This window comes from Macrobrachium rosenbergii, chromosome 4 (genome assembly GCF_040412425.1).
Source record: "Macrobrachium rosenbergii isolate ZJJX-2024 chromosome 4, ASM4041242v1, whole genome shotgun sequence".
NCBI classification, from domain to species: Eukaryota; Metazoa; Arthropoda; class Malacostraca; order Decapoda; family Palaemonidae; genus Macrobrachium; species Macrobrachium rosenbergii.
Genome location: NC_089744.1, coordinates 46,621,943 through 46,649,541, shown reverse-complemented (window position 1 = coordinate 46,649,541; position 27,599 = coordinate 46,621,943). Strand labels below are relative to the sequence as shown.

The 27,599-nt window shown below is 36.9% G+C and overlaps 1 long non-coding RNA gene across 1 annotated transcript in view; it reads left to right on the top strand.

Moving 5' to 3' along the window:
* Positions 1-3,931: 3,931 nt before the first annotated feature.
* LOC136833917 (uncharacterized) overlaps positions 3,932-27,599 on the top strand; it is an 86,744-nt gene continuing 63,076 nt past the window's right edge. The window contains exon 1 of the long non-coding RNA XR_010851627.1: positions 3,932-4,317. This is a non-coding gene — a long non-coding RNA (uncharacterized lncRNA). The remainder of the gene's footprint in view (positions 4,318-27,599) is intronic.

The following is a 27,599-nucleotide window of genomic DNA, read 5'->3' as shown; positions in this document are numbered from 1 at the left end:
CGGAAAGCTGACAGGTTTTTCAGTCACGAAAATTTTGTAACCACTCTAGGTCCTTTTCACCCCCACTCGAGGAATCTCGATTGAGAGAATTTTTTAACCTTTCAACCTTTCCCTCCACCCTCTCTAAGAAATTGTTCCATTGTTATCGAAGCTTACTCAAGATGCTCTACGATTATGTCCTTAAACTCCTCTTGGTGCATCACATGTTTTTTTCTTTTTAAAGTCGACCAAGGTCTCCTCGCCGTTTGTTTCAACACTAACTCGAGGAAGAGCATTTCCAGAACCTTGATACTTTTTGGTTGATATTCTTTTGTATTTCAGTGCTGAATACCTTAGGTTCTGGGTACAGTACTATTATGCACACGATGACAAGTTGCAACGTGGGGACCTGTGTTTCGCACAGCACTTAATCAAAAGTCCAGACTTGAAATGTATGTACCTTTTAAATTTTACACCGAAGGCCCAAGTCTTGATTTTGGGTATAGAGATATTTCTGTAGATGAGGGTACGCACGTTGTTGTAACAACTTGATAAGAGAAATTCCAAATTCCGTGCTGAATACATCGACGTCCTAAGGCTCCGATCATATTAGCCTTTAACATAAATTTACAGTGGTCGCGTTAGCATTACTAGATCAGCTCCGTTTCCGGACATTTGACCGACTAGAAAGTTGGCCAGAGGACACTTGTCCAGCTGGAAAAGCTGTGGAGCTGATGATAAGACGCACTTGTATTCGAAAAAGATGAATATATTTTTTCTGGGTTAATGCTTACTAAATTTTCATCTGTACCAATTTTTCTTCTTTCCTCGTTAGCTTCACTAGAGGAGTTCCCGGGTTTGCATCCTGGTAGAGGATGAAGAGATCTGGCCACGCTCCGTTTCAACTATTGTCTTTGTTAATCTAAGCAGTGACCTGGATAAGGCTGTTGGGATGTTGACTATAGCAGTGGAGGGAGGGAACGAGGAGAGAGAGAGAGAGAAACAAAAATAACAGACGCGAGCAATCGGGGCTCCATTAAGCTGTATGGCCCTTCAAGGGATGATCATAACAAGGGATATTCGTCTTTGTTGGATATATCCCCCTCTCTCTCTCTCTCTCTCTCTCTCTCTCTCTCTCTCTCTCTCTCTCTCTCTCTCTCTCTCTCTCATATGTGTGTCTATAATATATATATATATATATAAGTGTGTGTATGTGAATGTATGTATGTACATATATATATGTAGGTATGTATATGCATGTAATAGAATTACTACAATGCCCTCTTAACTTCTCAAATTCTTCACACTTTATGGATCCCCTTGCGCATTCAAAAAGCGTGAAGAATCCCCTTAAGCCCCTGTGGTTATTCAAAAAGCGTGAAGAAAAAGCGACCATTTGATTTTGTATGTATGAGGAATATATATATATATATATACTACAATTACATATATATATATATATATATTATAAATATATATATTATTTGATTTTGTATGTATATATATATATATATATATATATATATATATATATATATATATATATATATATATATATATATATATATATATATATGTGTGTGTATTCACAAGCCACCTGCGTTTGCGTTCCATCCTTTTTAATTTGTTGTAGAGTAAAGAATTTTTGAATTGTGAAAATATCGCGTGAATCAAATATAATTTTGTTTCGGCGAGACGGCCCTTTGGCTAAATGTCTTTCGACGAAATATTCCCTCCCTGAATTGTTTTTTTGACCATATGTTTGTGGGGAAGTGTTTGGCTACGAATCAGTAGGCTACACCTAAATGAGAGATGAATGTTATCTCTTGTAGGGATACTAATACGCTTTGAAATGACAAACAAGAAATCAATGGAAGGATAATGCAAAGGATTAAGGCGTATTTTTTATCCCATGTTTAGGTTCTTGTAAGCCATACAATGACGAAAGAGGGTGTGGTCTCGCCTTTAGAATAGATGAATGAATTATGAAATTTAGGCTGTAAAGCCAAGCACTGAGCACTTTCAGCCATTCAGTGTTTAGACAATGAGAAGATGGAGTTAAGAGTGGTTGGACGGCAAGAAAAGTGATCAAGAAAATAAATGAGATGAAATTCGAGGATCTAATGGTGGAAATGGGATAAAATCCACAGTTACACTAAATAGTTAGAGAGGATGGATAGCAAGATGAAAGAAAAAATGAAGGGAATGGAGATGAAGTAGGTGTGACTGCACCAGATTTCCTTCGGGGCTTGACATTAGATTAGGTGAACAGGAAGCGTGCATATAAGCAACACATAGCCTAGATGAAGGCAGTATTAGGTGATTTTACCAGTTAGTTGTAGTGTATCTTTGAAATAGGAATAAACGTAGGAGATTAGAGGAGCTTTGATATCACAAAACAAACAGCTTTGAAAATAGTAAGGTTAACGCAAAGAAGATGAATACGCAGATGCTTGCAATTGCAAGAATGCATGCATTTAGAATTAAGTAACATATCAGTCTCACAGCCTACTGCTGCCTCTCCTCTTTCTGTAGGTGTCGGTGGCTGGCACTCCTGGCACAGGTGCCTTTGTCGTGCGCTGCATTCACCTGAGCCCTCGAATGCTTAAAATATTGCGACTCCTGGAATAGTAAACTGTCTCTAACAAACTGTTAGCTAATTAGCTGATTGATTTGATGGCTCTTCGACAAGTGTTTGTTCAGGATCTGTTTTGAGTCGTACCTTTCAACTACCGTTTTGACATTCAAAGCAATTAAACCTCAACATTGCTTATTTTCTTTTTTTGCAATCAGAACCTACATCTACACGCCATACTATTCTTGTTTAATTTTGAGAACGCTAGCATTGGCCAGCGTAAGCTCACTCCTAATATACTTTATTGTGGAATCTCACTTACACCCGATATACAATATATATATATATATATATATATATATATATATATATATATATATATATATATATATATATATATATATATATATAGAGAGAGAGAGAGAGAGAGAGATCTAATACACGTGCAAAAGGGTTTCATTCCTGTGAGTAATCTGGTGCTTTTCACTGGTTGTGAATTCCCCTTTGTCTGTGATATCTCCTTTAAGTAATTTCTCGCTAAAACGTTGTAATATGTTTTGAAGTTCGGAAGCAGTGCACGATGAGATTGACTTTGGTTTAATTACTTTATATTTCTTTCGGGGTGAGGGTTCCTGGAAGAAGGGTGAGACCATCTGTGAGAGGGATGTTATGGATCCAGTAAAGCTTTCTTAACAACGCTGGAATAAGACGCCAATGGCGTACAAAGCATCTAAGCATATCCATTCTCTTTATATTTTATTTAGTTTTTTTCCTTGCATTCAGTTGCCAATGGCTCCTGCTTGGCGGGATCTTGTATGTTCAAGCTTATTTCATGTGACTCCTAAAACAAAGGACTTCTGAGAGGAACGCGTGTGGCTGTAATTATCTCAAAACTTGGAATGCCCGCAAGAAAAAGACAGGTACTGGATCGATAGTGAAAATCCAAATGAATTCCTGCAATAAAAGAACAGAGGTGCTGGATCGATAGTGAAAATCCAAATGAATACCTGCAAGAAAAAGACAGAGGTACTGGATCGATAGTGAAAATCCAAATGAATTGCGGTGAAATAGTGAAAGAATATGATTTATATTTTTAGAAGGATCTTCAATTGAACAGAGATTACCTTTAGACGGTTAGTCATGCTAGGATCTACCTTTGGGTCTTTGCTGGTGGTTCTTAAATTTAAATAACTATAATTTCAGTGTTTTTAGGTAAGAGTTTTATGGTCAAGAGAACCAAAATGATTAAGAAAGAAAGGCTACATAAACAGGAGGTCTTTCCCAGTGCAGGCGCACAAATTCCGGCCCCGGGATGTTGCATCATGGAAAATAATACAGAGAACAAGATGAGCAAATAGAAAATGGAGAGATCTCAATGTTATCTCGGACGAGAGACTGAGTAGCTGGTCCGTGAGAACCCGGGCGTGGGAGTGGGTGTGCTGCCTTTGGAAGGCTAGGGATGGGAGATGAGGGTGAATGGGTTATGTGAGTGTGTGCGTGGGGGCGGGTTAGTGAATGCTAGATCAATGAAGTCGCCCGGTGGTGATTGCTTTGAACGGGGTCGGGAGGAATGAGAAAGAATAAGCCCGGTTTATTTATTGATCATCTCGCGTTGTAACAGCAGCTTTTCTATGTCTTTATCTGTTTTTTTTTTTTTTTCCTTCAGAAAGAAAAAGGGAGAGAATGTCTGCCCGTCGTATGCGTCTGGCCCTGACTAAATCCAAATCCTAAATAATTGGGTACGCTGCCGTGAAACTCCCTAGGTAAGAGATATTCATTTAATAATTTATTTATTTTATTTATTATAGATGGGTTTTCAGTTTGAAATGTTTTTAAGTCCTCAGCCCTGAACTTTGCTTCAAACGTCGGAAAATGAGTAATCAGTTTGGTTCCCTTTGTCCAGAGCCCGTGTCCCTGTGTTGTTTAGTACATAAAACAGCGGAACATCTATTATGCTGAGTAAAGGGGATTTTCCGTCCATTTTAGATCGCAACATTAAAAAACACACACATATTCTATTTAGGTTTATCCTTTACAGAAAACGATTGTCAAAAACCTTGAATGACCTCTGATCTTTATATATGTGGTAGGTCATGGCCTACCGGTAATTACATAGGCACCGGTTTCTAATCATATTTTATGAGGGAAGAAAAACGGGAGGAAGGAGAGAGATGACGACCATTTAACAACTCGGTTCCCGACTATAGTGTGTTTAGGTGTTCGGTTCAAGGTACTTCGACATAGCCTTACGATTCATATTCGTGAAATTGGTTGAAGCCAGTATAACATCACCATCTATTTCTGTCCTCTATTTCAAAACTGATAAAGGAGGAAAGAGCTCCACTCTTAGGCTGTGAGTCATGACTTCGAAAGTTTCGAGTTTTGTTGAGCAGGCTGAGCTAAAGCAGTTACGATTTGTTTATGATAAATAGTCGCCGGTTTTCCTCGTTTTCTCTTTGGTCCTATTGTCCTCCTCTTAGTGGCGGGTCTGTCGTTACTTGGATTTGACGTCACTCGTTGCCTCATATATGTATATATATATATATATATATATATATATATATATATATATATATATATATATATATATATATATTGTATATATATATTTGTATATGTATATATGTATATTATATATATATTTGCTACAGGATTTTGCTGATAATGCTTTTAAAGGAATTGTTTAAATTACTTGCTGGCCTGAGGGGAACTTAAACACAACAAAATCCATAATGAAATGTAACAGTAGGGAGTTTACTTACCCTGTATATTATATTTAAACCAGAAGATAGGTTGCCAAGAAAGCTAGTTGTAAGTGAGTTACTTAGATCACTTTATTCGCACAGTGAGCAAAGGGATAACTGAGGCTGGAATGCAAGCCAGCCTGGCATATGTACTTATGCAATTACAACATTATATCTAGGGTAGTATGGGTCAGTTACTCAATGGAATAAATGTTGACTGTGTGCAAACCAGTGGGACAATGGCCAGCTCTCCTCTTGTAGGGTAGTTTGTACTCCTATCCCTGGGTCCTAATCAATCTTATCCGCAGGAATTTCCTCCTTATGGATTCTTGCAGCTGTCACCAAAACCGAAAACGTTTCCAGAGGCTCTGACCCCTCCCTGGGACAGGAATCTCTGTCTCAGCCCAACTCAGGCTCACCTAGGGGCTTTGCACCCCCGGGTTCCTTGTCTGATACTCCTCACCTTCAATCTCTGCCAGTGCCACTTGAGAGCCCTGAGCAGTGCCATTCTCCATCCACAACGAACATTGAACAGTTATCAGAATCGAACCCTGTGCCTGGCCCTGCCTTGGTACCAGTGCCAGTGCCAGATCACCTCATGGGTCCTCCTTCGAGAGATCCACCAAATTTAACTGAGTTGGTCCTTGTCAGTTGTGAGCATCCAGCACTTGATGCCATATGGATTCGTGCAGTAGAGTTGGTATTGCAATATTTATAACAATGCCTGGGTTCAGTTCTGACTGTAGGTGTAGACTCAAGTAACCAACATCAAGAAAAGGTTAAGCTGAAGGCTTTACTTCAGTGGGAGGAGTTTAGGTAAACATTTGAAGTTCACTGAAATCACTTATATTTAGATTAACAAACTAATTCAAAAGAATGGGGAATTTGCAAAACCAAACAGGGTGAAAACAGATTCCTGTTGAATTACTAAAATTACAGTAATTTACACAGTAACAATAATGGGAAAATCCACTTTGTAGGACACCATTGGGTGAGGGGCAGTGGTTGTAACCACGGCACAAGCACAGGGATGAACAGATGATTCCACAACTAGCTGTTCCATCTGCAAACAAGAATGCATCAGTTACTCACACATTTAAGTAACGAATTACGGAATTGAGGGGGTTGCACATAAGGTGCCAAAGCAACTCGATTCTAGGCACTGGAATGAACATGAAGTGGAATAATTTACTCTGTACTAAACAAATCAGGTCTCATGAAAAGATCACTCTTTAGAAAGGAAAATAACTTCAGTAGAAGAATAGTAGGGTCATGACTGATTCAAAACCTCATTTTGGGTACAATTACCTTTCCGTAGGAGACAGGAGACCTCATCTTCAGCGCCAGCAGGGAGGGCATGAATTAAGAGGCTTCACCACAAAAGAAGATTTAGGCTCAAAACAGCCATGTGGGAAAATCAGGGCTCTCATGTAGCGGATGAGGCAAGGGACAAGTACCTGGAGTCCAGGTCCAGTGTTTCTGTCGAGCATTGCCTGGGCGTGGTCTTTTAAAACCTTGGTGGATTATGATTCTTCCTCCTAAGTGGCAGTGCCTGCTTGCCTCACAGTCTGTTTTCTGTGTTTTCCATGCTTTCGCCATGAGGTACGCCATGCGGTGTACCCTAGCCATGTGGTGATTCTGTTGTTAAGGCCTGGTTGCTTTCTCTTTTAGAATTAATCCCTTTTGCTGGCTTGCCTATGCCTCAGGCAGGGATTTGGCATCTCAGAAGGCAGTCCCTGAAAGAGAGGCTTGAGCAGTCACTAGGTCAAGGTCAAGGAGGAGAATTAAGAGATTATTTTTAAAGCGTGAGGAAGGAGAGATTCTCACAGGAAGGGGCAATGTTTTCCCATAACCTGTGTTTGTTAGGCAGTGACGTTTTTCACGTGCTTACCTTTATCTTACTAGAATGCGTAAATTGTATTAGCTGATGCATCATTGCACTTTGAAAGGAGGAGTTGACATATATATATATATATATATATATATATATATATATATATATATATATATATATTATTATATGAGGAAGGCAACAAGTAAAGTCAAATCCGAGTAACAACAGACCAGCCACTGTGAGGAGGACAATAGGACCAAAGAGAAAACAAGGAAAACCAGAGACTATTTATCATAGGCAAATCGTAACTACTTTAGCTCAGCCTGCTCAACAAAACTCGAAACTTTCGAAGTAATGACTCACAGCCTAAGAGTGAAGCCCTTTCCTCCTCTACCAATTTTGAAATAGAAGACTGAAATAGATGGTGATGACAGGCTGGCTTCAACCAGTTTCACGAATATGAATCGTAAGGCTTCTGTTGACTATAGTGAGCCATGTCGAAGTACCTTGAACCAAATGCCTAAACACACTATGGTCGGGAACTGGCTATTAATGACCACCTTCCACCATCACACTAATTTATATAGATATTACCCAAAATCAGGTTCTTTCACACCTGAATGGTGAGGGCCACAGTGGTATCTTTTATTTTTAGAATACTCCAAAGAGCACAAGAGGACAATATGGAATACTCATAGAGGGATAAAAATACCCCCCAAAAAAAATAAGCAAACAAATTTATTACCAACAATATCTTGATAAATTTAGAGTCCCTGAAAAGCTGAAATATTTAGGGGGGGTAGAAACACATTCAAAAACAAAACACAGATACTACTGTCATTTGCCTAGCTAACGTTCGCTCATGAAGTTGAAGGGAAAGAAATAAGGGAGAGGTAGGAATTTATCTTACACACCAGTACATATTTAACCCTATTATATGACAGTGAGATAAAAAAGACAGAAGAGAACCTTAAACCTATTCCTATAATTTATACAATATCCAACAAAAAACTAATATTTGCACTAATAATTAATGATGCCATAAGGAATATATATACAAATCGATGCTGGCGAGGAACACTGATGTGATGCAGCAATAAGGCTGTCCAAAAGACACGAAGAAACACTACACACTGGCAGGTGAAAACTGACATGCATCAGTGGCGTCCCAAAGAAGAAATTAATCATTCTTATGCCCTTACCAAGTGTATCATACAGAGTAAGCCTTGTCACGACTCTGAAGGACAAGCACGCCAGCCATGGCGAGGGCAGAACCCCAAAATCACACCTGCAGGTAGCGTAGGTAAGGCAGGAAAAGCAGTATAGACCTCCGTGAGGCACAAGAGTGTAATCAATGCACAGGACCAAGAAGAGGTAATCCTCTGCAGGTGAAGGATCACGGCAAAGTACCCAGGTGTCCGCTAAACAATCGTCCAAGGCCGTGATCTAATTCTACCAAAGATACTGCCAACGTAAAGCCTAGGCAAAAGCTGACCTTCCAGTATGAAATAGCCGTGCACACTCTCGCACACTCGCCCAAAAGAATCCCACAATGCATGCATGAACGGGATAAGCGAGCTGTCGAACAACCAAAACATGAAAAGATAAAAAAAAACAACACTCATGGGCGAGGTATCCCTTAAACACAAAAAACTCGTGGAGGGGGGGAAAAATACTCTAATTCAGCTTCTCGTGACTGAGCAAAACAAAACAAAAAACTATGTTAAATTCACGAATAAATTCAAATTACGAATAACCGTCATGTAATTATTACACTTCCCCACCACAAGGAAAAAAATATTTATATATATATATATATATATATATATATATATATATATATATATAAAAAATATATATATATATATATATTTTTTTTTTTTTTTTTTTAGAAATTTTACACTATCAGAGTGGAAAGTTAACACCAGACTTTACTTTAAATTTTTCAAATGCAATCAAAAGAACAACAAAAATTTTTAGTTTAAAAGTCATACAGTTCATCCTAAACAAGTATGAGAATCCTGGAAAAGGAAAGTTTAATAAAAAATTGTTTTAGATTGATGAACGAAAACTGAAAATCCTGGAAAGGAATCAGAATTAAGTAATTCATGCCTTTTCATAGGCTGTGGACAAAACATCCGGCACTACATTATCCTTACCCGAGACGTGTTTGATGCATAAATTATATTCCTGCAGTATCAAACTCCAGCGTAAAATATGTTGGTTTTCCTCTTTAAACCTGTTGATAAAGACCAAAGGATTATGGTCCGTAAAAACTTTTATGGGATAGGATGACGGGTTAAATTAAATATTAAAGTAAATAATGGCCTTCACTAAACACAGTGTTTCCTTTTCCACCATAGAGTATTTCCTCTATGTTACAGACAATTTTCTGGAGAAGTAGGCCACTTGGCGAAGCATTCCTTCCTCATCCTCCTGCAGCAACACCACACCTATACCTGTATCACTAGCATCTGTAGCTAAGCAAAAAGGTAATGAAAAATTAGGGGATATTAATGGGTAACTAGCCAAAGCTAATTTTAAGTTTTCAAATGCTCTTTGGCATTTGTCATCCCAGGAAAACTTTACGTCCTTTTTCTACATATTAGTTAAAGGAGTCGCAATGTACGAAAAATTCTTGATAAAATGCCGGTAGTATCCTACCATGCCAAGGAATCTTCGTACTCCCCTCCTATTCTGGGGAACTGGGAAAGCTGATATGCCCTCAACATTAACCTGTTTTGATGCGAGCTTGCCCAAACCAGTCTCGTGGCCTAGATAAATGACTTTTGCTTGGGCAGAATCACTTTTCCTTAAATTAATCACCAATTCAGCTTTCCTCAACTCCTCAGATAGGGCCCTTATTCTCTTAAGATGTGGTTCCTCATTGGACAGGTAGGAATCATTCCTAGCTAGCACTCTGCTGGCCCTGCGTTCGATTCTCTGACTGGCCAATGAAGAATTAGAGGAATTTATTTCTGGTGATAGAAATTCGTTTCTTGTTATAATGTGGTTCGGATTCCACAATAAGCTGTAGGTCCCGTTGGTAGGTAACCAATTGGTTCTTAGCCACGTAAAATAAATCTAATCCTCGGGCCAGCCCTAGGAGAGCTGTTAATCAGCTCAGTGGTCTGGTTAAACTAAGGTATACTTAACTTTTCTTAAGATTTGTATCCCAATCATCACTATAGCCTAAATGACTAAGTCGTCCATATAAACTATACAACCTTCCAAGTTACGGGTAATAAAATTCATTAGTCTGAAAGGTGGTGGCTGCATTTTTCATACCAAAAGGCATCACTACACTCATACAGACTGTCACCTGTCTCAAAAGCAGATATTTTCCGAGCCCTGGGTGTAAGACTGACCTGCCAATATCCCTTTAGTAGATCAAACTTACTAATAAATTTGGCAGACCCAACACGGTCTATACAATCCTCCACCTGGGGCAAGGGGAAAGAGTCAGTCTTAGTTACTTCATTAACTTTTCTATAGTCAAAGCAAAGTCTATGTTGACCACCCTCTTTCTTAACCAAAACCACTGGAGAACTCCAGGGACTACAACTGCGCTCTACAAGGTCATGGTCCAACATATATTTCATTTCATTTTTGACTAGATCCCTTTTGAAAGGGTTCAGCCTATAAGGGCACTGTTTTGCAAGCTACATCTCTCCAACATCAACATCGTGTTCTAACACAGTTGTTCTCCCTGGTGCATCTTGAAATAAACCTTTATAATTGTTGATTAAGTCAACTAAAGGTGCCTCATTATCAGCCCCTAAATACTTAAATTAAAGACTTGAATTATTCAGAATATCGGTATTACTGGACAAACCACTATAATCAATGGACAATTCATCACCTACAATTGGGTCTACCTCTACATCTACATTTAGCAGTGACACTGTTTCTGCCTCTACTTTTACGTCTCTACAAATATAGGGCTTTATCATGTTAATGTGACAAGTTTGGGTTTTACGTCTTTGTTTGGGGGTTTCAATTAGATAATTTACATTGCTCAGTTTCTTAAGGATTTTCCACGGACCTGAAAACTGAGCCTTCAAGGGACTTCCAGGCATAGGAAGTAATAACAAAACCTTGTCACCCGGATCAAAGTGCCATTTCTGAACACCTATATCATAATTAGTTTTCATGATAGCCTGAGACTTTGCTAAATTTTCCTGAGCAAAAGTCCAGGCTTTCTGTAGTCTCTTCTGCAAATTTGAGACGTAGTCTAACACATTCATTTCGGGGTTCTCTCCCTCCAAAATTCTCTTATGACATCCAAAAGGGCCTGCACATTATGCCCAAAAATCATTTGGAAGGGGGAGAAACCCAAAGACTCATTCGGCATGGACCTAATTGCAAATAGAGTGTAAGGAATTTCTTTATCCCACTCACTACCAGTTTCTAAACTGAATTTTCTTACGGTTTTGAGAGTTTGGCAGAGTCTTTCCACCTGACCTGACTCTCAGGATGGTCAGGGGAGGAAGTCACTAACAGTGCCCAATTGTGGCATTTTCTTTCTAAAATACATGCTTGTAAAGTTCGTCCTGCAATCACTTTGCACAGTTCTTGGAATGCCAAACCTCATGAAGAAACCAACAAGTGCCTCTACAATTTTATCACCCCTCACACTCCGCAATGGGATAGCCTCAGGGAAACGTGACATCCCATCTACCATAGTCAAAATATACTCATGTCCCCCCACACGTCCGCAGTAAAGGATCTACAACATTGATTATCACTTCACTGAAAGGTTCCCCAACTGATGGTATGGGGATTAAAGGGGCTTTAGGAATCTTTTGGCTTGGCTTTCCCACGAGTTGGCACACTTTACAAGACATGACATGATGTTTAACGTTATGGTGCATTCCGAGCCAGAAAAAGTGTTCCACCAACTTCTGGAAGGTTTTCCTGACACTGAAATGCCCAGACTAATTGTTTTCATGAGCTAAATATAGTAATTTAGTTCGATATTCCCCAGGAATGACCAATTGTTTCACTACCTGTACCTGATCAGCAGGTGCATTAGCCGACCTACTGAACCTGTACAACAAACCTTTTCATTTAACAGAAACAGGCTTTGAAACATCATCAGGGCCATCAACACCAGTATTTGGAAATTCACACAATTGGGCATCCTTTAAAGCCGTTATGTCCCAATCAACATCACAAAAAACTATCAATTATACTACTACTACTACCAGTCTCTTAGTTAGTCCTCTGTCTGTTAATTTCATCTAAATCTAAATTTACATCCTTGAGATTAACTTCTTGAGCACGTGGACGTGTCACAACTGATATAGGTTTAAAAATATCATCACATACACTTTCAGTACCTATCTCTACCATAGACTTAATCAGGAAAATGCTGGATTCGTCATCCAACACTGGGTCATTAGCAAAAAGCAGGTCAATTCCAGGAACTGGCAAACTATTGACTACTGCTAGTTTAGCAGTCCCCTTAAAGTATTTAGTTTCTAAATACAAGGTTTTGAGAGGGTAGGAAGCAACCTTATGTGGAAACCCTCCCAAAACAACAAAGTCATTATTTGTAAATACAAAACCTTTAGGCACAGATTCCTTTAAAATCAGTGACTGTGCCGCACCAGTGTCACATAAAACCTTTATCCGACGTCCAACCCATTTTGTCTGATCGGTAAAAATAGACCATTCCGAGATATACTTCCTGAATGTGAGTCACTTATTACTTTCATCCTCCCTTTTCTTTGGCGCTATCTCTACCGAGACAACATTTATGGATTCAGTGTTCTTCTGTAAATAATTTTGCCTGGCAAAACAGTTTGCCGTAACATGACCCGTATGGTTACACCATAAACAAGAAACAGAGGATTTCCTGTCACTACCACCACTACCAGACCTACCACTATTCATGTAGCTACATGATTCTACTCTACCACCAACACTACTATCACTGTTTATATTAGATCCCTTCATACTCTTATTGTCATCATTATTGGCAGGTCTATTCTGATTTCTTTGATAAGAATTAATTCTATCATTATTCCTGTGCCAGTTACCATTAAAAGGGGAGAATTTCCTGCTACCATTATTATCCTTTTTCCCTAACTCATGCTTATGAGCAAGGGAATATTCATCCGAGGGTATAGCTGTCTCCTGTAAAGAATCAATCTTAAGCTCCTCAAGATGAATTTTTAGCTCCCTAGGAACAGCTCTTGTAAATTCCTCGATCAATATCAATTCCACAACTTATCAAAAGTATCTACTTCCTTCGCCTTGAGCCAATCATCCATAAACTGCTGCTCCTTCTTACTGAACTGTGTGTAAATCATATCCGGGTCTTTCTTGTAGTTCCGAAATTTCTGGCTATAGGCCTCAGGAACAAGGTCATAATCCTTCAAAATTATGGCTTTAATAGAATCATAAGCTGAAGAAAGGTTTTCATTAAGGGAGTTATACACACGTTGGGCCTTACCTTTCAGCCTACATTGCACCAATGTGGTCCACATATCCTTATGCCAATTTAGTTTCTTAGCTATCCTTTCGAAAGCTATAAAAAACTCTGAAACATCATCCTCAATAAACAGGGGAACCAGCTTCAGTGCACTTAACAAATTAAACCTATCACCACTGACACTATTATTATTATTATTATTATTATTATTATTATTATTATTATTATTATTATTATTATTATTATTTGCTGACAATTGCAGTTTTAACAACTGGATTTCGTGTTCTCTCTCTTTAACTCTTTCTTCAGTCTGCAACAACATAGCCTTGTACTCTATTTCTTTTTATTTTGGATTGCTCCTTCAAAATATTCAATTGTAACTCACTTACCTAATCATTAATTTAATTAATTTCTGCACCTATCTCCTCAACCTCATCGTTAGCTTTAACCTGTTTCATATCCTCTTCATTAACCTGTTCTTCCCTACTCTCTTCCTTTTCATCCTCCCTTAGATCATTTACATTCAGAGTCTCCCTGTAGACTTTTACCGCCTTGACGTCCTCCCACAAAAGTCGTCCTTTCCTTATTTCAGTTGAAAATCCTAGGTTTAAGAACTCGGCAATCAACCATAATTCATCCCGTTTAAGATCATACAAATTCTGTTCCCAACCAGGGTTAGCAAGAAACTGGGCAACAAAGGCCTCTTTATCCTCCAAAAACAACACTGTTAAACCCTTGGGACCTATCTTAACTGCCTACAAACTATCGTGCCTCCTCTTTGAGTACTTCCCCAGTCACAATTGTACTACAATGTGATCCTGGCAAGGTCGCCAAATTGTAATGATCACCTTCGACCGTCACAGTAATTTATGTAGATATTACCCAAAATCAGGTTCTTTCACACCTGAATGGTCAGGGCCATAGTGGTTATTTTTATTTTTAGAATACTCCAAAGAGCCAGATCACAGTAGCACAAGAGGACAATATGGAATGCTCAAAGAGGGATAGAAATACTGGAAAAAGAAAAATAAGCAAAGAAATTTATTACAATTAATATATTGATATATTTAGACAGTCCCTGAAAAGCTGAAATATTTAGGGAGGTAGAAACACATTCAATAACAAAACACAGATGCTACCGTCATTTGCCTAGCTAACTTTCACTCATGAAGTAGAAGGGAAAGAAATAAGGGAGAGGTAGGAATTTATCATACACACCAGTACATATTTACCTCTGTCGTACAACAGTGAGAGAAAAAAGACAGAAGAGAACTTTAAACCCATTCCTATAATTTATACAATATCCAACAAAAAACTAATATTTACACTAATAATCAATGTTGCCATAGGGAATATACAAATTGACGCTAGCGAGAAACACTAACGTATTGCAGCAATAAGGCTGTCCAAAAGACACGAAGAAACACTTCACACTGGCAGGGTGAAAACTGACACACGTCAGTGGCATCCCAAAGAAGAAATTAATCATTCCTATGCCCTTACCAAGTGTATCATGCAGAGTGAGCTTTGTCACGGCTCTGAAGGACAAACATGGCAGCAGTGGCGAGGGTGGAGCCCCAAAATCACACCTGCAGGTAGCAGGGGTAAGGCAGAAAAAGCAGTACAGAACTCCGGCAGGCACACGAGCGTAATCAATGCACAGGACCAAGAAGAGGTAATCCTCTGCAGGTGAAGGATCACGGCAAAGCACACAGGTGTCTGGTAAACAGTCCTCCAAGACCATGATCCAACTCTCCCAAAGACACTGCCAACGTAAAGCTGTAGGCAAAAGCTGTCCTTCCAGTATGAAATAGCCGAGCACACACCCGCACACTCGCCCAAAAGAATCCCACAATGCATGCAAGAACGGGATAAGCGAGCTGTCGAACGACCAAAACATGAAAAGATAAAAAAAAACAACACTCATGGGCGAGGTACCACTTAAACACAAAAAAACCCAAGGGGGGGGGAAATACCCTAATTCAGCTTCTTGTGACTGAGCAAAACAGAACAAAAAACTATGTTAAGGTCATGAATAAATTCAAATTACGAATAACCTGCATGCAATTATTACAGTATATATATATATATATATATATATATATATATATATATATATATATATATATATATATATATATATATACATATACTATATATGTGTGTGTATTATATAGATATATATTGATATACTATATATCTATAAATGTATGTGTGTGTATATCTATATAGATATATATATATATATATATATCTATAAATGTATTTATATATATCTGTATATGTATATATATATATATATATATATATATATATATATATATATATATATACAGTATATATATATCAGTATATATATATGTATGTATATATATATATATGTATATATATATATATATATATATATATATATATATATATCTATCTACCTATCTGTATATATATATATATGTTACAGTCAACATGCGTAATCAGTCATTACGCGTAATGACTGAAATTTCAGTCATCACGCCTAATGCACTTAGGGGACATTTGATCCCCCCAGGAGCTAGTACTAAACACGGCGAAACAGTGAGTCACCTACACTGTTTCGCCAGGTTTAGTACTAGTCCCTGGGGTCAAATGTATTTTGCCGTTTTTAGTACTAGCTCCTGGGGATCAAATGTCCCTAAGTGCATTACGCGTGATGACTGAAATTTCAGTCATTACACGTAATGACTGATTACGCGTGTTGACTGTTACATATATATATATATATATATATATATATATATATATATATATATATATATATATATATATATATATATATATATATATATATATATATATATGTATATATACAGTATCTATATCTGTATATATATATATATATATATATATATATATATATATATATATATATATATATATATATATATATATATATATATATATATATATATATATATGTATATATGTATATCTATGTATTATATCTATATATATGTATATCTATATCTGTCTAGTCTATCTACCTATCTGTATATATATATATATATATATATATATATATATATATATATATATATATATATATATATATATATATCAATATATCTGTCTACCTATTTATATATATATATATATATATATATATATATATATATATATATATATATATATATATATATATATATATATATATATAGTTTCTAGCTCCGTAGACCATATGGATAAAGAATAAAATGTATAAAGAGAAATTCATTAATGGAGGGAGTCTGTTAAGTGGTTCGTGTTCCCTGAGAAAATGGTTTAAAACGAATGGCCATTGTCTGGCTAGTCTCAGTTACTAAAATATTCAACTATTGATGTAATCCCTATCTTACATTTTCCGAAAGTAAATGAACCTCTTTCGCTTATGCCCCAGAGTTGTGATTAGCTTTTGATGTATTATTCTTGGTTTCGGTGATTTACACTATTCGTTGTACGGCATCAATGGATAAGGTTCGTATGCCCCTTAAGTTAAGTTAAGTATACCTTAGTTTTACCAGACCACTGAGCTGATTAACAGCTCTCCTAGGGCTGGCCCGAAGGATTAGACTTATGCCCCTTAAGGTGTGTGTATATATGTGTGTATATATATATATATATATATATATATATATATATATATATATGAATATATATACATATATATATATATATATATATATATATATATATATATATATATATATATATATATATATATATATATATATATATATATATATATATATATATAAATATATATCTTTAGGGGTGTAGTGCTGTCAATGCACCTCACGCGGTGCACTGTTAAGGTTCTTTGCAGCGTCCCTTCGGTCCCTAACTACAACCCCTTTCATTCCTTTTACTGTGCCTCTATTTATATTCTTTCTTCCATCTTACTTTCCAGCCTCTTCCAACAATTGTTTCATAGTGCAACTGCGAGGTTTTCTTCCTGTTACACATTACAAACCTCATACTCTCAGTATTCCTTACAGCGCTGAATGACCTCATAGGTCCCAGAGTTTGGCCTTCGGTCTACGGTTTGTATGGCTTTTGGTTTGATGTTATAGACAAAGGCTGAAAGAAATGGCTTTCCGCAATAAGTCTTGAATATTTGAAAATGTTTTTAGTCTGCCGACGGCGGTTGCTGCGCACTTATCTTTGATTCATTCAGCTGTTCATTTTGTTGAAACGAACCGTTTCTGTCACGCAAGCACACACACGGTGGGAAAGACTGATGGTATGGATATTCGCACGATTGATGCCCATCTTACATTTTTGTATTTTGAAAAAGTCCCGCCTGTACGCATGATCATTGGTAACGTCCACGTGAGTCGGGTGATTCGTGTTTATACTATGGTTAATTAAGTTCATTGCTGATGCACACTTGGGCGGGCTTTGTGATAAATGATGCTGTTTGTAAGAAGTGGCAAAGTTAGTCCTGTCATCACCTGATGTATGTTCATTGCAGTAGTTCTGCGTAGCGTGTGCAAAGAATTTTTTGGCGCACCTAAACCTGAAGGCATCATGGTAGTCCGTGGCACTTATATGAATAATGCAACGCGTTTCAAGTCACTCGTTCACTGCTGCGTACGGTGCACCTGCCGGGTGACAAAAGCATTCCCTCCCCCTCTTTTTTTAAAACTAAATTTAGTGAACAGATTACTGAAAAGTGACAGCAAACCCCTGACGTGACCGATGGCGCTGTGCGTGTATGATTTTCGAATAGGTTTTTACGAGTTACGCGGGGCCTCGTGTTAACGCCTTTGACCCATACAACAGGCTGTTTGGTATATCTAACTCTGACGCTCTACGGAATTTACTGTCCTCTAGTTATTTGCTTATTAAATCGGCAGCTATGTGACACATGCATTTTGAGTAATTTGTGTCTGTTGGTCGGTTGGTTAAACCGGATCACTCCTCGTTGTGTAATTATGATAGTTGATTATATAATTTTTTTTACTAGATTGTTTAATGGATTTTAACATTATTGAGGATATGACTGCTGGCGATTTTTATGCCCAAGAGAATTTGTTGAAACGTAACTATTTTACATATAAAATTGTAGGGCACGTTTTATCCCTCTCAATAGAATAGAGTTAAACAACTGCAGCTGTAAGTACACTCCTGTAATTATTATTTACACGCATAGAATAATTTCAGACACAGCAAGGTTAAAGTAACTTTTTTTTATAGTTGTCATTTTTACTCGAAAGTTGGTATTTTGCGTGACAGTATTTATACTTTCATTTGTAAAGTGTCGTTGTTAATGAAAATATTCATAATCGTTATTTTTTTATATACAAAAAAATCCCGCTCTTTACTTTTCCATATGCTTGCATAAGTGTTTGAGACTACAACCTAAAATCTGATATTTTTACTTATCTGCAGGATACATAATTAAAACTGTTCCGGAGGCAAAGGTCAACGGTTTTATTTTTCTGTTTTTATTTATATTTTGTCTGATCGAAATCCAAGCCACAGGAGATAGGAAACTGTAATCATTCTTCCCTTAGAACTGTTGAACGTTCATAATTGTAATTCTCGTGTGTTTTTAAGAACCGGTCTTTGAATACCAATACTAAATGGATGACGCAGTTGCCTCGCCCCGTTAACCGCTGGCATTTAAACTACCATACATCGAGAAAGTTAAATGAAAATTCCTTGAAACGTGCAAGAGAATTTTTGTTTTTTGCTTGCCAGATACAATGCCTACTCTACTAGACAAATTCCATTGCCTTTCCTAGACACAATTAATCATTGAAAATGTGATATTTGTTTATGTATGCTGCTGTATGGTTAAGATTACCAATGTTTTTGTATAGTTTGATTGAAAAGGAAATAAAAAAATCTTTAGTTTAATAGAAGATTGTATAGAGCCAGGACAAATGTCAAACGTCTATAGTCACGTTACAAATAAAAATTCAGAAAATATCAGGAAATTTTGAAAGCGCAGTTCCCAGAACTGTTTAATAGCGACCATAACACCTAAGGGAGAAATACCTCCATTTCTTGATGTATTTTTTCCTATCCGCAGCTGACAGCTATGTCAATAATTTACTGGACACTTTGGAACAAAGTTTAGATTTTTTAGAGGGCTGAAACATTTAATTTCTTCCTGCTGTTTTCAGCCAGAAATATTCACCTTAATCTACCCTCCTCGTTTTTCTTTTGATCGTGTGACTTCTCCTTCGGCCCCCATTTTGAATCTCTTCGGTCCTCTTTTTCTTCCGGCTGACTTCCTTCCCCCACTCGTTGTAATCCTTAGTCCTAATCCTCCTCCTCCTCTGAACCTCTTCTGTCTTCCTCTCTCCCTCAGCATCCCTCTTTTCTTTCTCTTGTCCCTTCAGATACCCTTTCTCTCTCGTGTTCCTCTTCTCACTTTGGAGGGGGTTAGGTCAGGCTTATCATTCTGTTGTTGCTGGACTCTGACTGACGAATTTACTCTATTTCACAGTTGGTGCCTTCGCCTTCTGCTGTACAACATCTGCACTGTTTTCAGTATCAAAACGACCAATTAAGAGCTTCAGCGTCCCAGCGATTTGGTATGTTTTTTTATTATTATTATTCTTTTAAAAGGGTTTTTTGAATTACCAGTGAAACGGCGTCACTGAATGAGGCTTTTAAAGAATTTTACAATAGATGCTGATTTCTTACACTCAGTTTTCCTCTACTTGTCATCGGAGTCTGAAAGTATACTAAAATGAAACGTAAAATTAAAATGTGAACTGTACCCCTAAAACTGAAAAACTGAGTGCTGTAACTGAAGAATAATGAAAACAAAAATTGATTATGTAATGCAGTGCTGTGCCTTTCCATAAGCACTAACTTTCCTATAGAATAAATATGGGGAGGGACGTGACTTGACAGCACTAAAGATTTGTGATTGGAAGTTTTACACCCCATAACGACGTGAGTTCATTCACCTTCTGATGAAATGGGCATCTCGAGCATTACATAGGTAATGAAGCTCGTTTGGCGGTTTCCTCCTACTTCCATTTCCTTTGATTATGTAACCTTTCATTTTTCACGAAGCGTGTCTATCGCATTCTCCTGGGTTATTCCATATCTTTTTTTTTCCTTCCTGAGACCGTAAGTATCCCGCCCCATTGACATTTAAGGAAAAAAAATCAGTTATCAAAAGACGTCATTCATTGGAAAATGCAAAGTGCCTTCACGACATTATTTGCCAATTCAGCTTTATTGGACGTTGATCTCCAACATATGGCTTAACTTATCAGATCTATCCCAACCGCTTCGATGCAATCGTATATCGGCCTTTCATCTTTTTATGAAAGTCCACTCACTCAGCAAATTACGATGAATTTGAATGAAAGGTTGTTATTTTGAAGCTGATACATCATTATTTGAAGCAGAGGGATGTTTGATAAAGGATTCAAGATAACTGACGAGAATTTTTTTTTGCCTTTTTTCCGGTTAGATTATGCGTTCAAAAACGTGGTCTTCTACCCATGAATAGTGTAAGGGGAGACTATTATTCATCTCCGTCAAAGATATTGTGATGGAAAGTCACTGAAAATTGTTAATATTACATAGTGCAGTTAAGATTTGTGTCCACATTTAAAGACACAAAGAAAGTTGAACGAAATGTCAGCATTACATTGTGAAATCTACGATCCTTTCCATCCAGATTTCAATTGTTTTTCCGTCGCGGTAAAAAAAGTCCAGGCGGTTCGACACCCGAAGCATTGATATAAAATTGAAGAAACACACGTACACGCACATATATCCATACATACATACATAAATACTTGGATATTTATTAGCCACAGTGACGTATCTTCTCGATTTCCTCACACTTGTTAGGTTCGCCTGGAATCCAGATGGGAAACAAATGCAAAAAACACTCAACTTCCGAAGTGGGATTCGAACGCGCTCATGTTGCTAAGAGCTGGTTGCTTCTTAGCCACCTGAGGCAATCGAGAAGTTGAGAGGCCATTTTGACTTGCAAAACATCTAATGAAATTGACCAGTAGATGTAATTATATATATAAATATCGAGACCACAGGTCTACCCCAAAGCCAAATCAAAAAGTCCTTCAAAAGAAGGCATCGTGCTTACCCCATACAAAAATGGGGAATAAAAGCACGTTAAAAGAAAAAGAAGAAGAAGAATATATATATATATATATATATATATATATATATATATATATATATATATATATATATATATATATATATATATATATATATATATATATATATATATACACACACACACACATATACATAAAATCTAGCTCTAAAATTCCCAATTTTTATATAATTCTTCTTGAAGTTAATAGCAGCATTAGATTGGGCTATATTAATTTCATTCTCTAAACTTTTATAAAAGAAAAATTTCCCTGTTTATTTGTTGATATAAATGAATAATTATCCACTCTGGGTATTTTAGCAAAACCAGTCAGTTACTGTTGAATATATATATATATATATATATATATATATATATATATATATATATATATATAATATAATATATATATATATATATATATATATATATATATATATATATATATATATATATATACATACATATATATACATATATATATACACACACATATATAGAAAATACCCTGCCTGCTGAAAACTATAGAAATTGTTAACAATAAAGGAGCAGATGCCGACATAAATGAAACAAAGGGAGGACGAAAGTGATATATTTCGGGCAGTATCTCCACCCATTTAGGTACAGTGATGGTTTTGGTAGTTTTGTTTGTTTGTGTAGTTGAAGCTGCCGCCATGTTCTGGCATGGGTTCTTGCTGCTAGAGCAGCCCCTAATGCCGGTATTACACAGGAGGACTATTTATTTAAGGAGTTTCTAAATGACAGGCAATTAAGGGATGTAGAGTTCGTTGCGTTCCGGCTAAGCCTACAGGATAAGGAGTGGTCATCTCAAGATTAAAAAAAGACATGGTCGATCTTATCTGGTTTTCAAGAACCTTGCGACCGATTCATTTTGTTTGTCTTCTAGATTAAAGCAGCTTCAAGTATCTGACCTTAGATCGACTCTTAGGAACTTATATAAACTATTTGTGATACAGCCCAGTTCATAAAGCGTGTGGTGCTACTGGCATGATTAGTAATGGCAGAATTTGTTAAGCTAATGTATGTTACCGATCGTTGGAGTACATTAAAGACGCCCCACTTGGAATGATGTGGCGTATGAGACTTGTCTATATTTACAGTATTTTTGGGAGCCCATAACAGTGGTCTAAGTTTTGATTTAGGAGACTTGAATATTTCGCAGACTTATCCCCAGTTACTTATCGATTTCACTCTACAGGGGGCTAATGCCGTCAGTGCACCTCACCGGGTGTACTGTAAGCATTACTAAACTTTTTTTTTGCAGCGTCCCTTCGTCCGCTAGAAGCAACCCCTTTTATTCCTTTAACTGTACCTCCATTTATATTATCTTCCTTCCATCTTGCGATCCACCCTCTCATAACAATTATTTTCTAGTGCAACTGTTACACCTTTCAAACCTCCTTTACTCTAAATTTCCCTTTCAGCACTGAGTGACCTCATAGGTCCCAGTGCTTGGCCTTTGGCGTAAACTCAATAATCCAATCCAATCCATATCGATTTCAGGCTTTGTCCGATTTTCGCGGGATGTTTAGTTTTCGTACGAATTTAATAACATCTAAAACCCTATGAGGGACAAAATATACAGATCTATCCTGTCACGATCGGCAACAGAATTTAACAAATACCATTAAAGCAAATCTCTTTTCTGGAATTATTTTCAACAGCAGTGAACATGTCAACAACATCTACTTAATCTAATATGAGTTAAGGGTTTGGCGTCAAAACAAATGATACTCCTAAGTTTAACATTAGTTGTTGATCCATGATTTGCTGAGTGCTTGATAAAGTCAGCACTTTGTTATTGCCGTCTAATTGGGAGTGTGCATTATTATTTGTCAAATTACTTGAAGCATAGCACAGTTGTACGAAGATGTATCGAGACAAAAAGAAAAGATCAGATAACTCGCATTGGAAGCGAAAGATCCTTTCAACCTTTCTCTGCGTTGGAAGATGTCGTTTACACTAAGCCAATATATACAAGCCGCATCACTTCCAGGACGCCATGTTTGTTTACATTTAGGGCAAGGTGCACAGCGCTCCAAACGGCCTCGGGGCATTACTATCAGCTTGGTGGATGTTGGCAAAGCCTATAAATACTTTTTTTGTGATGATAGACTCTGACGCAGCTTAATTTTCCCAAATTAGTGCAACTTGCTTGACAGTGCCAGCTTATTGTTCAGCCTATGGCTGTAACAACAACAAAAGAAAAGATTCAAACATGCAATTCACATTTATTTCTACTGGGCTAGTTATTGTATTATTTTCTATATAATTGTAAATGATTGTGATTGTTAAAAAAATGGTAAAAGAATAACTGTTGTACGTATTTATGTTAAACAATGTTGGATGTGGTGTAAATAATAGTGTACGATGTTTTACAATATTGTTGTCTATACAGTATATAATAAATGATTTTAATGAAATTTTGGAGTTTTCTGATAATAGTTAAAAAAAGCCAAGAATGCTGAATTTATCTTGGAAAGTAATGATATAAAATAAATTGCATTAAGTAAGGGTTTGAAGGTTTGACCCATTTATGTAGCCATAATTTTGACAGGTGTAAGCTGAGGAGGTTGACTGCCATAACATGATGTCATATGAACTGCCTATGTAGGTGTTTAAATAAATGTCATTGATATTGCACTCATGCATATTTTCAGTAATATTGCAGTATATGCATTGAAAGAGCAACAGTATTTTGGCTGCGAATGCTCTTTAGGCTAGGAAAATGCAGTATGAGTGATGGTGAGGCTGTCAGACGGGCCCTGTCATGCGTTCAAATATTGTCTGTTCCACACTAAAGTAAATCGAAAACATGTGTATCAACTTAAATCTGCTGTCTACAGTGCTCTAAGTTAATAGTTATGCCCCATGGCCGTTTGGAGCGCTGCATCCCTTGCTCTAAATGTAAATAAACATGGCGTTCTATTATAATCCATTGTGGAAGCCTGGAAGTGACGTGGCTTGTATATATTGGCTTTGGTTTACACATATAGACATATGTATACTGTATATATATACACATATATATATATATATATATATATATATATATATATATATATATATATATATATATATATATATATATATATATATATATATATATATATATATATATATTAAAGTATAGACTTCGGTTTACAGAAACAGTGAACAAAAATAAGGAAAACTTGATTCAGGAAAGAGATTTTCTAACTTGGGATGATGCCATCCTGTCTCAAATTGACAGTTTTATTTTATGGGCTTGTCTTATCATCGGCTAAACAACACGACGAGAAGGCCAATTCATTGTTAACTGAATTAACAAGGGAATTGTTCTGATGACAGGTAACGTCAGGTAACGTCTATTCTCTACGCAAAGGCGTTGCCTTGTTTTCGTTGATACTCTGTGATAATTTCCAATTGTCTATGGAAAGTACTTCGTTTCTATTGTAGCTTTTTTTTGTTATTTTCTTTAGATATTATTTCTGCTCTACCTATTCAATTTTGAAGTGGTCATTGTACGTTCTGCTTTGTGAAATGACCCTGAAAGTCATAATAAATTTGCCCCTTGTTTACGGTTGTCCTGGTTAATCGGATGTAATATTGTCGGAGAGATATACAAAGCTCTTTCTTGCAATTGATCTGAGAAGCCATTCTGGTGTCATCTTTGGCTGTATTTGTGGTCTTCCTTTTTTTTTTTTGTCATTATTAGATTATCCCCTCGCATGCGTCACTCCTCCATCATTCGTGAGCCGCGTAGAAATCTATAAACTGTCATTTGATGGGATGGGCCACTGACGAATCTCTTGACATCAAGAAATTGATGACGTCCGTCCACCAATGTTTTTGGTTTCTTATATATTAAATCATGCAGAATTTATTACTTGTTGCCAAGAAATGTTCATGTTTTCTTTTTCAAAGGATAAAATAGGTACTTTAGCGTCAATTAACGAATTTTGTATGAATTAAATATTTATTAGCTTTCATTATTAGATCGTTGTAAAATTTGAATAATTGTCTTTGCAGGGTTGGTATCGATCGACCATGAAAGTGAAGAGATAATGTCGGATAATGTTATTTTGTAGCGTCGGAAAGGGTTTCTAAAAATGTTAACTTGATATGGCTCATTTTCTTCAAACCTCTAGGAAGACATTACGAAGAGGATAAGTGCGACTTGTTTTATACACGAAAATAGCAGTATTTTGTAATTGGCCTTCGTCTCTTGATATTCGCTGGCAGTTTATTTACAACGAGTCACGTACCGAAGCTGATCATCATGTGATATGTGCTGCTAGTGCAGCACGCTTAACTTTTCTCAGTCGTTCCAGTCTTTCCGAAGTTCCATAATTTCTTTCCTCACTCTCTTTGAAATTTGTTTTTCATTTCCGTCATTTTTCTTTGGCCCCTTAAGAGTTTTCACCGACGGAGACCAAATGTTCATGCTTTAGTGTCTCCTCAATTGTTCTTCAGTCAGTTCTTTCCATTTACTATTCTATATGTCCATTCTGCTTGGTAGTAGAGTTGCAGTGATATAACTTTTTAGACGGTAAATTGGCTAATATTTTCACATTTGCAGCCATTATCATTGACTTTTTTTTAAAAATCAGGATGCACTGTATCTCGGTCCTTTAATTCATCTATTTACTTATTTATCTCGTTATTTAGCACTTCAGTATGTATTGTTATTTACATTGTTTTGAATGATTTCATTGGATATTTTTCTTTCTTTTTATAATCTTGTTGAACTTTGCTAGGAAAGCTCATCAAGAGCCTTGTGCTTGTTCCACCAGACTTTGTTCATTAATAATAAATAATAATTATATTAACAATGAAATTTGTTCTGTTGCAAAGCTGCTAAAACGTCCACCGGGATGTAACGTATTTTGAAACAATTCACAAGTATAGATAGAGCTTGAAAAATATTGCCATTTTTTCCGTTTACTCGTTATATAACGATAATGAATATTTACTGGGAATGCGAAGAGACGAGGCGTTTCATACTGTGTTCCGTAACTTGGCTTCCACCACCTTTATCCGGGATCCAGTTTTCTCATCATTTCTTTGCGCAATTTCTTCTTTCCGCCCCCTTTTTTCCGCTCTTTCTTTCCTTTCCCCCGTTTCGGTGCCTTTATTCCTTCGAGGGTCCTCTCCCATCCACCCCACCACAGCCGGAGACTTTTATCGTATTCCTGAAAATCGCAATAACGTCATTTTTTTCAAATGTAATTTTTTTCTCCTTTCTTTAAGCGAACTCGCCGGCAAACGACTTTTTCGGAAATCAGTTTAATATATTTTTTAATGCTGAAATATTCCGCTTTACCTTTGGCCTCATAAACGAGGGATAAATCAGTCGGTATATAAGATTAGAGTTTGATCTTTTCAGGATTTAGGCGCAATTTGATTTAATTGCTGCCCAAGAAATGATTCGAGTCGAAAATCTAGAAAGGAAATTGTGGAGTAATCTTGCCTGCATAATAACAGTTTGTCCGTTAATCACAGAAGAACTGTGCTTATTAATCTGTTTCTCGAGAGATGTGTATATACATACACCTATAAGTTTTGTTAGTAAGGCAAAGATGTGAATTACCGTATCGAATCCTTGAGTATTGATGTGTAAGTTTCTCCTGTAATGCGTTCATATATATACTAGCTGACCAACCTGGCACTGCCCTGGAACTCTGAATGACAATCGATAAACTCTCTCTCTCTCTCTCTCTCTCTCTCTCTCTCTCTCTCTCTCTCTCTCTCTCTCTCTCTCTCTCTCTCTCTCTCTCTCTTTCTTTCATTTCCTCTCCCTTTCCTGTTAAGATAGTTGCTTCAGTTACATTGCCCAGCATTTTTGACATTTTCTATTCCACCCCTTTTCATCCCCCATTCCTATCGGTGCTGAACTTAGACTTAAAGCGCATTGG